The following is a 13,190-nucleotide window of genomic DNA, read 5'->3' as shown; positions in this document are numbered from 1 at the left end:
TAGTATACATGGGGTTTCACCATGTTGGCCAGGCTGGTCTCAAATTCCCAACCTCAGGTGATCCGCCCACCTCGGCCTCCCAAAGTGCTGAGATTACAGGCATAAGCCACTGCACCCAGCTATGATATTTTTTATAAAAGGATGTGTGTGCACATTATATATACATATACACACCCACAAACACAAATATTCTCATGAACCCCTATGCTTCAGATAACTGTCTTAAAATATATTTTGTTGGAACATATGCCACAATAAAAAAGTTTCTCCCTTTAATAATTCTTCCCTGAAATATATTTGTAATTGGTTACACATAGCCTATGTTTTAAGATTTAAAATGCTTTTATCACTTATCAAAATCTCAAAATGCCCCAAATTCTACAATCAGTACCAAAGAGCATTCAAAACTAAGTATAATATGGCTTTAACATGTATGTTTCACTCTGATCACCACTAATTCTTTCTCACAGAAAACTCTTCTTTTCTCAGCTCACTGTTGGGGAATAAGATGTTTCAATCAATCAGATGGTCTACTGGTAGACAACAAAATTGAATCCATTCTCAGGGTTCAAAGAAGCAGCAGCAGGGTGCTCTCTACGGATCATTCTAGAAGGTTTTATGGAGGAGAGATCATAAAGAATATTTTAGGTAATCAGAAAAGTCTGCTTGGCAAGATGAATGTGAAGATTTAGGAACCTGGCCACCTTTATTCAGAAGCCCCAAAGAAACTTTCATCCTCTTTATGTAAGCGACTCTGAAGTAAATGAAGGAGATGACGATATGGCATGGAGAAAAGTTAGAGAGGCCGGGCGCGGTGGCTCAAGCCTGTAATCCCAGCACTTTGGGAGGCCGAGACGGGCGGATCACGAGGTCAGGAGATCGAGACCATCCTGGCTAACATGGTGAAACCCCGTCTCTACTAAAATACAAAACTAGCTGGGCGAGGTGGCGGGCGCCTGTAGTCCCAGCTACTGGGGAGGCTGAGGCAGGAGAATGGTGTAAACCCAGGAGGCGGAGCTTGCAGTGAGCTGAGATCCGGCCACTGCACTCCAGTCCGGGCGACAGAGCGAGACTCCGCCTCAAAAAAAAAAAAAAAGAAAGAAAGAAAAGTTAGAGAAAAAGTGTGAAGGGTTTGAAGCAAAGACTAGGGAGCCACAGGCAATGAGAAACAAGCACTTAAGTATATGGCAAGGTCACAGTGAGAAGAACCCAAAACTCCACAGCCTCAGGGAAAGCTGACCTGGAGGGACAGGGCTGAAGGGAACAGGATTCAGATACAGGAAGCTCACAATTAGCCTAGGAAGAGAAAATGGTGACAGAAATATGGACGAAGATAGAGATTCTCATTACTATCACTTAAAAAGAATTCAATCATCAATTTATAATTTCAGAAGAGTTCTGGTAAGTTCCTGGAATGAGACATGCTCCTAAAATACACTATCATCGTTATGAGTTACTTCTGGTGTTACCACTGAGAGCTAGCATTTATCAAGCATGTACTAGGTTTTAGGAACTAGACTAAGTGTATTACATATATTAACGTAACTGAATTACCTATCAACCCTATGAGGTAAGTACTTTTATTATCTTTAGTTTGTAGGTCAGAAAACCAGTGCTTAAAGAGGATAAGTAGTACTAGCTGGTTGTTACAGACTAAATGTTTGTGTTCCCCCAAAATTCCTATGAAGTTCTGACCTGCAATGTGATAGTATTTGGAGGTAGGGCCTTTAGAAGGTAATTAGGGCTAGACGAGATCATGTGGGTGGGGCACCCATGATGGAATTAGTGTCCTTATAAAAAGAGGAAGAGCCTGGAGCTGGTGTTTTCTCTCCACCAAGTGAGGACACAGGGAGAAGGCTGCCATCTGCAGGCCAGAAAAAGAGCCCTCCCCAGAGCCCAACCATGCTGGCACCATAATCTCAACTCCTAGCCTCCAGAACAATGAAAAATAAATGTCTGTTGTTTAAGCCACCAGTCAATGGTATTTTATTATGACAGCTCAAACAGACTAAGATGCTAGTACAGACCAATGTCAGGACAATGTCAGACAAAATCAAGTCTGCCTGACTCTCCATAAATGAATAAAATATACATTAGCATTTCAGAAGCAATGTAATAAAGTTTTACAATTAAAAACAAAACTTCTTTGTTTTTTGCTAATGGTTTTGTTTTGTTGTGGCCACTGAAGTTTCTGATTAGTCTGCACCATCTAAAGAGACAAGCATAAAGTTTACATTTTTCCAGAGCTCAAAATTTCCCATGATGAACACTAGGCTGAGGAAGCAGAGCGCTCTGATGAGCAAAGTGTTAACTGCCACATCCCAGAAAGTGAAGCACAGGCAGTTCCTACCAATAAATAGTCCAGTTATGAAGTACACATTCTAAACTGAGATGAAACACTATTCCAGAATGTGCCTTAAGGAAAGAAACTTGTCACCACAGCTTGGTGAAAAGCCAATGTTAGCAGATGATGACATCATCTAGCTGAATATAGCACACTGAAGAAAAACTCAGAATCGATGGAGTTGCAGAATATTGTTTCCTTTACTTTTGGATGTTGGGCAAAAAAAAAGAAAAGAAAAGAAAAGAAAAATGAATAAATATTCGGGACTATCATATGGGGAGAAAAGTAATTCAAAGCAAAGTGGATTCCATTTTTAGGCAAGGCCAGTGTACCCCAGACTTTGATATACACAAATAAAAATTAATAATAGAGACTAGTCATTGCTCTCCTATTGTATCTTGGGCTCTTGACACGCTTCATTTAACCCTCCCAACCACCTCAGGAGAAATATCCTATCTTTGGATGATGAAGCTAAGGCTCAGAGATGTTAAGGAACTTCTCAAAATCACAAAGCTCGATTTGAACCTCAGGTCTGTGTGGCTCCAAACTCCATGCCCTCTCTTCTATGCTGCATAACCCAGAAGCAGTGAGAAGCAGAATGCTAGTGCTTCCCATGCTCTCGGCAGCCCCCTAACATTCAGTTGATGAAAGAAAATTTGAAGGTCATCAAGATGTTACCAAAAATATATTTGAAAGACGTTAGAATTTTAAAACTTCATCTCAATTGATTTTAACTTTTCAAATTCATGAACTATTACTGCCTTAAAACTGAAAATGTAATAGTTATTAAATGTAAGCAATAGAGGAAAATTAATGTTTAACGACAAAGAAAGATACTAGATACGCATCAGGACTTAAGTCTGTATTAAAAATTCCAACATACATTAAAACTTGTACCTCTAAGCTAGAAAAACCTCCCATAATGTAATACAAGAAGGTTACCTACAAGAAGCAGCTGAAGATTTTCACAGCCTTCACTGAAACACATAACATTTTCTAATACACTTGTGTGCATTTTACAGTTTATCTAGTTCACTTATAACCCATCTCTCGGCTTCTCAATCTCTAATATTCTTGATTCTCTTCATATTCTTGAATTCAAAACGTATTTCAGAGCAAGCAAAGTCTTCTGGCCCTACAAATCACATCTTTTGTGTTTTCATTTTGCCTGGATTTTATTTCAAATGACCTCTGATAACATCAGGAACCTCTTCCTTCTATTGCCAAGTTGTTGTTTAGTCTCATTTTGTGCCTAGAAATAAATGAGTATAAATCAGTTAAAGTCAACATTATTTTCTGATTCCACGCAACGAATGTGTGTTTAAAGTGATGCAAAGGGGGAGTGAGCAGAGATACTGGATCCATATTTAACACATCATTTGAACTTTTCGTATAGAATTCCCACCTTAACGCCTTAACAGCACAAACCCGCTCCTGCAACTTTTCTGTCCTTTGTTTCAAAGTCCTCTTCAGTGTTGACTGTGGGGACAGGGACTAAGCCACAACATAAACCCTCAGTGTATGATGCACGAAGGCAGGGATTTACTTGACTGCTTTATTCACTGGTATAACCCAAATATCTGGAGTGCTTGGCACGTGGCAGATACTCAGATATTTCCTGAATCAATGGATGCTTGGCATCCATCTTTTTCTTAAGTGCTGACCAGGTATGTTCAGTGAAGAGTAATCTAGATGGGATGAGGGGTCCTGGGAGACCATGCCATCACTTAAAGGGCAATTAAAGAAACTGCAGGTGTTCAGGTATAATAAGCAAGCGTACAGCTGTGGCCCAAAGAGGGAACAAGTTCTGAGCTAGCTAATAATCTCTAGGAGTTACCAGCCATGTGTCTTTGGACAAGTCACTGGCATCTCGGTCTTCTCATCTTTAAAACAGACAACACACAGGTCAGGTGTGGTGGCTCACGTCTGTCATCCCAGCTCTTTGGGTGGCCAAGGCTGGTGCATCACCTGAGGTTAGGAGTTCGAGAACAGCCTGGCCAACATGGCAAAACCCCGTCTCTACCAAAAGTATAAAAATTAGCTGGGTGTGGTGGTGCACCTGTAATCCCAGCTACTTGGGAGGCTGAGGCAGGAGAATCACTTGAGACCAGAAGACAGAGGTTGCAGTGAGCTGAGATCACACCACTGCACTCCAGCCTGGGCAACAGAGCGAGACTCCATCTCAAAAAAAAAAATTAATTAATTTAATTTAATAAAACAGATATCTCAGAACTATCACAAGGAATAAGTGAACAAGCAAAGTATCTGACAAATAGCAAAAAGTTTTAGAATCATGAATAGGTATTATTGCTATATTTAGTTTCTTTTCATTCTTAGGAAAAAAGACATAGAAAAGAGATAAAAACTTTCTTTAAATACGTGAATGGCAAGATGTAGGAAGGCAATGATCCTATGTATTTACTTCGGAAAATAAAACTACAAATAAAGGATATCACATAAAAAGAGTAAGGCAATGACCCAATAAAATGCATATCTCCCTAACAAAAAGTGTTCCTACCCATAGGAAGCTGCCACCTCTAAAGGTAGCAGACGTCTGTCATTACCTAAAAAGGAGGACAGTTGATTCAGGAATTTTGTGGAACCAGTTTTAGTCAGAAGGGTATTACACAAGATTATCTGCCAACTCAGATTCTAAGATTTAATGATAGGATTTTTATTTTGTAGCTGAAAAAATAAGACTTAGCCCATGGTTCTCTGTATTGTATAAACCAACAGTCAGATATGGGTAGATAGATTACAGCAATGCATACATTGCCAAAAACCTGCCACCCCACTCAACATCCCCATCTTTCAAAAAAGTGGCAATCACGCCGGGAGTGGCTCACACCTGTAATCCTAGCACTATGGGAGGTCAAGGCAGGTGGATGACGAGGTCAGGAGATCAAAACTATCCTGGCCAACATGGTGAAACCACGCATCTACTAAAAATACAAGAATTAGCTGGGTGTGGTGGCATGCGCCCGTAATCCCAGCTACTCAGGAGGCTGAGGCAGGAGAATCGCTTGAACCTGGGAGGTGGAGGTTGCAGTGAGCCGAGATCACGACACTGCACTCCAGTCTGGAGGCAGAGCGAGACTCCGGCCAAAAAAAGGAAAAACAAATGTGGCAATCTAAGGCAATCAAATAAATTCACAGGGACTAAAAAATGAACAACCACAAGGTATGCCCTCATTATTGATGACTTTGGAAAAGTACCAGGGGTATTACACCATTACATACTGACTATTTAGATCAAATAAATATTGAGTTGGTAAACGTTTCTTAAGTTTAAAGGTTCATCTGATGCAACAAATCTTTTTTCAGGGTTAGCAACTATAAAGTCCCTCCCCTTTTCCTGGTACCCTTGCAAGGAATATTTAATCCAGCACAGCAGGCACAACCTTTACCAATATAGCTCTACCAGTGTACCTCCTCATTACATAAAACAATTTCCTACAAGATCAGAAAAGAAATGCTGTTTTACCCACTTGGCCCAGACAATGACAGTATCAATTACTGGAAATATTCATATTCTAAACTAACAGAAGATTTTATCTTTCTCATTTCAGTAAAACTTATCACAGCGTCTCCACTGCCTTTATGCTCATTACTGCTATGATTCTAAGACTTAAGGTAGTTGTAACTCATAAACTTGAACAAGTAGAATCTGCTTAGAGGTGAGACCTTTATTGAACATTTTTATAAGACATCATTTTTGGCTGAATCAAATGACAGTGAAGCTAGCCTAAGAAATCACTGTGGAATCTAAGAAGAGAAGCAAGGACCTTCCACCAAGCAAAACTGAATTTCCATCCTACTCAGAGCAGGTATAAAAGGGAAACCCAGACAACTTAAATTTTTAAGTTATTCTAGAATTAGCTTCCAGGGTCAACTTCCACCAATGGCTGCTATGCATTTCCCCATCTCTTTCTTTCTAGATATATTTTTGAGAAGGGGAAAATATTGCATTCTGATGTATTTAAAGAAATCAAAAATGAAAACATGAGTTTTCTAGGCTCATTCTACTTCTATTCTTTCCACAATGTCAAGGACTCCGCAGGGTTCTCTATAAATGTTGAATCAGTCACTGCTCCCAACTCAAATGCGTGTTTTGGGACACATTGTATTTTTTTTTTTAATTGATTCCTCTTTGGTTTAACATAGTTTGCCACCATCCCTTTCTATTTTGCACTAGCCTGTTTCATTCATTTCTGTTAATTACCTGGATCCAGGGAACTGGGACCAAATTACTGAGAGACTCTGTGAGGTCAAGGAAGCCTCGCTAATGTGCACAGGTGTTTTTACTCCCAATAAGGGCTGAGCATATACCCTTGTAGAGAAGTACTAAGACTATTACATGTCATTGATATTTACATGCTATTTGCAGTTGAAATTTGCCCAGATTATTTTTAAATCCATGCCATTATACACACGAATACAGAAGATAACTGATCCTCAGAATAAACAGAACTTGACTGCCACTTTTTTAGAGGTAGAAATGTTGAGTGGGATGGCAGGGTTTTGGCAAGATGTGCTCTGGTGTAAACTACTTACCTAAAACTTAATCTGAGAAAGAATGAAACTTTCCCTCGTAGAGCTGCTATAAGTGGGACAAAAAAGTCAATTTTGCTTGGTCAAATGTCCTTGCTTCTCTTCTTAGATTCCACAGTCATTTCTTAGGCTAGCTTCACTGTCATTTGATTCAGCCAAAATGAGGTCTTATAAAATGATCAATGAAGGCCTCATCTCAGCAGATTCTACTAGTTCAAATTTATGAATCACAACTACCTCAAATCTCAGAATCGTAACAGTAATCAGCATAAAGGCACTGGAGACCCTGTGATAAGTTTCACCAAAATGAGAAAGATAAAATCTTCTCTTTTAAAATAAATGGAACTTTTTCTATCTTTTAAAATCATAGAAACATAACCAGGCAGGTTTTAAACTTCCTTTTGTGTGAATGGAGGTAAAGTGGATGATTTTGTTTTTTGTTTCAGTTTAGAGCAAACTTGTAATTATAATTAGTATCTTTAAGGATGACTACTAAAAAAAAGAAAAAAAAAAACAGAAAATAACATGTATTGATGAGGATATGGAGAAACTGGAATCCTTGTGTCCGCAGTACTGTAAAATAGCCACTGCTGTGGGGAACAATATGGCAGCTCCTCAAAAAATTAAAAACAGAATTAGCATATGATCTGGCAATTCTACTACTGGCTACCTGATCAAAAAATCTGAAACCAGGGTCTTGAAGAGATATTTGCACACCTACGTTCACCGTAGCATCGTTCATGAAAGCAATCACAAAAGGCATTCTACAAAACGGTGGAAGCAACGCAAGTGTCTATCATGGATAAATGGATTAATAAAATGTGCTTTATACCTACAATGGACTATTATTCAGTCTCAAAATGGACGGAAATTCTGACACATGCTGCAACACGGATGAACCTCGAGGACATCATACTGGTGAAATAATCCAGCCACAAAAAGGCAAAACACTGTCTGATTCCACATGTATAAGGTTACTAGAGCAGTCAAATTCATAGAGACCGAAAGTAGAATGGTGGTTGCCCAGGGCTGAAGGGAAGGGGAAACGGGAAACTGATTAAAGGGTACAGAGTTTCAGTTTTGCAAGATTAAAAAGTTCTAGAAATATGTTGCACAACGATGTGAATGCACTTAATGCTATTGAACCCTTAAAAATGGCTAAGATGGTAAATTTTGTGTTATGTCTACTAACCGTGATTTTAAAAATAGGGGGAAAAAACCCACCATGAAGGATAAGAAAGGTTATATATTTTTTACTCCACTCCACTTGGGGTTCTGTGTGTTTGTTTGTTTGTTTTGGGATGGAATCTCGCTCTGTCACCTAGGCTGGAGTGCAGTAGCACGATATTGGCTCACTGCAGTCTCCACCTCCCTGGTTCAAGCAATTCTCCTGCCTCAGCCTCCCAAGTAGCTGGCATTACAAGCACGCGCCACCATGCCCAGCTAATTTTTGTATTTTTAGTAGAGACAGGGTTTCACCATGTTTGTCAAGCTGGTCTTGAACTCCTGACCTCAGGTGATCCACCCTCCTTGACCTCCCAAAGTGCTGGGATTACAGGGGTGAGCTATGCCTGGCGTATGGTTCTGTTTTAATGTTGGATTTCAGACTGTGTGTCTCCAGGGCCTTGAAAAAAAGCCGTATCTTTTGTTACTCCACGTAGACAGACAAACACTAATAAGCCTGATGTAGAATACATGTTCTAAGATCTCACAGGACATGCATGCCCTTTTTGTATATGTCTCTACCTAAGTACAAAGAGAAATTCTGCACTGCAGAAGCATTCCATAGCCACTGAACAACTACGTCTTAAAAGAAGGAAGAAGCAAAGTTTAGAATTCATCTTTATGCAAGTACGCCAAAGATTTCCAAACGAGATTATTTTCTTAAAGAAGGACAGATTACGTTGTGAAATCACCAGCTCCATAGTATCAGTGTGTCAGGAGGTGGGGTGTAGAAAGAACATAAACGTTGGTGGCCAGCCCTAGCTTGGGTTCCAACCCTCTAAACTTGAACTTTCAGAGTCTAAATTTTAAACGGAAATTTTTTTAAGTGGGAAGGTTTTTGTTTAGAATTGTAAAGCCCCCAGTTTATTACCTTCTAACAGTAATTATAAAATGATCACTATCCTTGAAAAGCCTCACCTTCAGTTATTTCTGCCAGTAGCTTTTTTACACTCAATATTTTAATGTATGATGTTTAATGGTTTAGCGACACATTGTATCACTTGAATAAGAACTGAACTCACTGAATTCTATCTATTCTGTGAATAATTTGTACAACAAATGTAATAACAGGATCTCAAAAAGCAGTATCTGTATTAGTCTAATTCAAATCATGCACTGAGCCCTCCCTAGCTCCGTTTAAAAACTTACAAAACAATGACTCCAACCAATGACTGAGAAAGAGGCAAGGCCCTTACGGTTCTTCTGATTCTCTAACAACTCCTACCTCTTCCTAGACACTGAAATAAAAGTGTTGGAAACATCAACACTGCAGGACTAGGGATGAAGAAGTTAAGAAGAAAATGCTTAACTTTTTTCTACAGATTTTTTTTTTTTTAATTTTACTTTAAGTTCCAGGATACAAGTGCAGAATGTGCAGGTTTGTTACGTAGGTATACATATGCAATAGTGGTTTGCCGCACCTATCAACCCGTCATCTAGGTTTTAAGCTCCGCATGCATTAGCTGTTTGTCCTAATGCTCTCCCTCCCATCACCCCCAACTCCTCAACTGGCCCCAGTGTGTGTTGTTCCCCTCTAGGTGTCCATGTGTTCTCACTGTTCAACTCCAACTTATGAGTGAGAACACGGAGTGTTTGGTTTTCTGTTCCTGTGTTAGTTTGTTGAGGATAATGGCTTCCAGCTTCATCCACGTCCCTGCAAAAGACATGATCTCATTCCTTTTTATAGCTGCATAGTATTCCACGGTGTACATGTGCCACATTTTCTTTATCCAGTCTCTCACTGATGAGCATTTGGGTTGGTTCCATGTCTTTGCTATTGTAAAGAGTGCTGCAATACACATACGTGTGGATGCGTTTTCATGGTAGAATGATTTCTTTTCCTTTGGGTATATACCCCATGATGCGACTGCTGGGCCAAATGGTATTTCCGGTTCTAGATCCTTGAGGAATCGCCACACTGTCTTCCATCAAAAAGAGGGCAAAGGATATGAACAGACACTTATCAAAGGAAAACATTCATGCAGGCAACATATGAAAAAAAGCTCAACATCACTGATCATTAGAGAAATGCAAACCAAAACCACAGCGAGATACCATCGCACGCCAGCCAGAATGGTGACTACTAAAAAGTCAAGAAACAACAGATGCTGACAAAGCTGTGGAGAAATAGGAACACTTTTACACTATTGGTGCGAATGCAAATTAGTTCAGCCAATGTGGATGACAGTGTGCTGATTCTACAGCTGTTTTTCCTAGTTATAGTCTCAACATTTTACTGTTTTTAAATACGGAAGTACTGTCATTTATGCTACCGGTTGGGCAATTTTGACTTTTCTGCAGATACTTCCGTACACATAAAAAGGCCAGTTCACTCTTTTATTATGTATGTATGTATGTATTTATTTTGAGACAGAGACTTGCTCTGTCACCCAGGCTGGAGTGCAGCGGCACTATCTTGGCTCGCTGCAACCTCTGCCTCCCAGGTTCAAGCGATGCTCCTGCCTCAGTCCCCCAAGTAACTGGGATTATAGTCACCTGCTATCATGCCCGGCTAATTTTTGTATATTTAGCAGAGATGTGGTTTCATCATGTTGCTCAGGTTGGTCTCAAACTTCTGATCTCAAGTCATCCGCCTGCCTTGGCCTCCAAAGTGCTGGGATTACAGGCATGAGCCACTACACCGGGCCTCAATTCACTCTTACATACATAAGGCACACACCAATGAGAAATAGGTAGATACGGTGCTGCTTGAAATGAAACACATAGGCTTCTTCCGAGCCCAGAATCTTATGATTTACTAAATCTATTCATACTGCATATCATGTCTTTAGAGACGTGGAAGATTCCATTCAGAAAATAATTTCAGTAGATGTTTTAGAGAAATGAACACTAGAAAAAAATTACTTTTTTCTACCATAAAACACTGTTCTGCATACATTATTGGAGGCGAAAAGAAAATAAAATTACTGCATTCTTGTTTCCCTTTTTATTGTACTTAATAATAATAAGTTGCCAGGCGTGGTGGCTCACACCTGTATTCCCAGCACTTTGGGAGGCCAACACGCGTGGACCACTTGAGGTCAGGAGTTCAGGACGAGCCTGGCTATCAGGGCAAAACCTTGTCTTTACTAAAAATACAAAAATTATTCAGGTCTGGTGGTGGGCACCTGTAATTAATCCCAGCTACTTGGGAGGGTGAGGCAGAAGAATCCCTTGAACCAGAGAGGCGGGGGTTGCAATGAGCCAAGAGCGCACCACTGCACTCCAACGGGCGACAGAGCGAGACTCTGTCTCAAAAGAATAATGATAATAATAAAAAGGAAATTAAACTTAGTTCAATAAAATGAGCACTTCTCTTCCAATTCTTGAAAATAGCCTGAATTCTGATTCACACATAAAAAGTTAGATTTCAGATTTTATAGTTCAACTTTACTGATTTCTCCGGTCCAATATGCAATGAATTAAAATGACATGATGACGTAAAGGCCCATTCTTTAAACAGATGACTCGAACTTTCAATTACTGTTGGTACCAACGATTACAGCTGGTGTCTACAGCCCCCACTCCCCGAGCTGCCTCCACTTTAGTGATATCATTCGCCTGCCTTATAACACCAGCATCTCCATCTTTCACCAACACACACCACAGGAGCTCACCACCAAAAGGTGGCACCAACCAATCCACTGAAAGTCAAAAATAAATAAATAAAATTTCAACTCCACTACTTTCAAAACTGAGAGAAATAACGTGGGTCCCTCAGGGTTTTAAAATCCTTATAAAAATTAATATATTAATATACTACCATTATCAGTGGTTCAATGAGATAAACTGGGCTTTCAGTCTTCAGTCACTTGACTAATTTATCATTTTTACTATTTATTTTTATTTTTTTTTTTTTGAGACAGAGTCTTGCTCTGTTTCTCAGGCTGGAGTGCAGTGGTGTAATCTCACCTCACTGCAACCTCCACCTCCTGGGTTTAAGTGATTCTCATACTGCAGCCTCCTGAGCAGCTGGGATTACAGGCGCCTGCCACTACACCAAGCTAATTTTTGTATTTTTATTAGACATGTGGTTTTGCCTTGTTGGCCAGGCTGGTCTTGAACTCCTGATCTCAGGTGATCTGCCGGCCTTGGCCTCCCAAAGTACTGGGATTATAGGCATGAGCCACTGTGCCTGGCCCAATTTATCATTTTTAAAAGTAGATAGGACATCCAACAATACCTAGAGTTAGCAACGTAGGAAGAATACAAAAATATTTTACATAATTTATAAGAGTAACAATAAGGTTGTTTTGTCCTTCACATTTCTCTTATACTTTGTAGCAAAAGAGACCAGAATAATGTAAATATGTTATTCATTATTCAAAAGTTCATGTGATCCATTTCAGTACAGATGAAATGCACTATCAACAGAAATTTTCTGCCAAGTCTGCTCTTTTTTTGTTTGGTTCACTGAACTAAGTGCAAACCATCTGTTACCTATGATAATCAGAAAAAGTAAAAAATTCAAAGAGCTTTTTATAAAAAAAAAAAAACACAATAGCACTCCAAACAGAACTTACTTGTTTAAAAGCACCATTTATGAGGTTCAAACCCTAATGACTTTAAAAGACTTAGAACTCATAAAGTCTTTTTATTTTTAGATTAAAGACTATATTTTCCCATTTTCTGGTAAAAGTATGCCATTTAATAAACTTGTTCATATCATAAGAATGTCACTCTAGGCCGGGCGCAGTGGCTCAAGCCTGTAATCCCAGCACTTTGGGAGGCCGAGGCAGGCGGATCCTCAGGTCAGGAGATCGAGACCAGCCTGGCTAACACGGTGAAACCCCGTCTCTACTAAAAATACAAAAAAAAAACTAGCCGGGCGAGGTGGCAGGCGCCTGTAGTCCCAGCTACTCGGGAGGCTGAGGCAGGAGAATGGTGTAAACTCGGGAGGTGGAGCTTGCAGTGAGCTGAGATCCGGCCATTGCACTCCAGCCCGGGTAACAGAGCAAAACTCCGTCTCAAAAAAACAACAAAAAAAAAGAATGTCACTCTACTAAAATATCTTATCCAAATATATTAATTTCCAAGAAATTTTAAAACTAAAACTTCCTTTTCCACTCTT

General features: G+C 39.7%; 1 protein-coding gene across 3 annotated transcripts in view; it reads right to left on the bottom strand.

The window, feature by feature from the left end:
- Positions 1–13,190, bottom strand: part of SLC7A2 (solute carrier family 7 member 2) — a 70,017-nt gene that overhangs the window by 51,046 nt on the left and 5,781 nt on the right. The window lies entirely within an intron of this gene.

Source organism: Rhinopithecus bieti, unplaced genomic scaffold, assembly GCF_001698545.2.
Source record: "Rhinopithecus bieti isolate Rb0 unplaced genomic scaffold, ASM169854v2 scaffold_2888, whole genome shotgun sequence".
In the NCBI taxonomy this organism is placed as follows: Eukaryota; Metazoa; Chordata; class Mammalia; order Primates; family Cercopithecidae; genus Rhinopithecus; species Rhinopithecus bieti.
The sequence above is the reverse complement of the archived record's forward strand: the minus strand, read 5'-3'. Positions and strand labels throughout refer to the sequence as shown.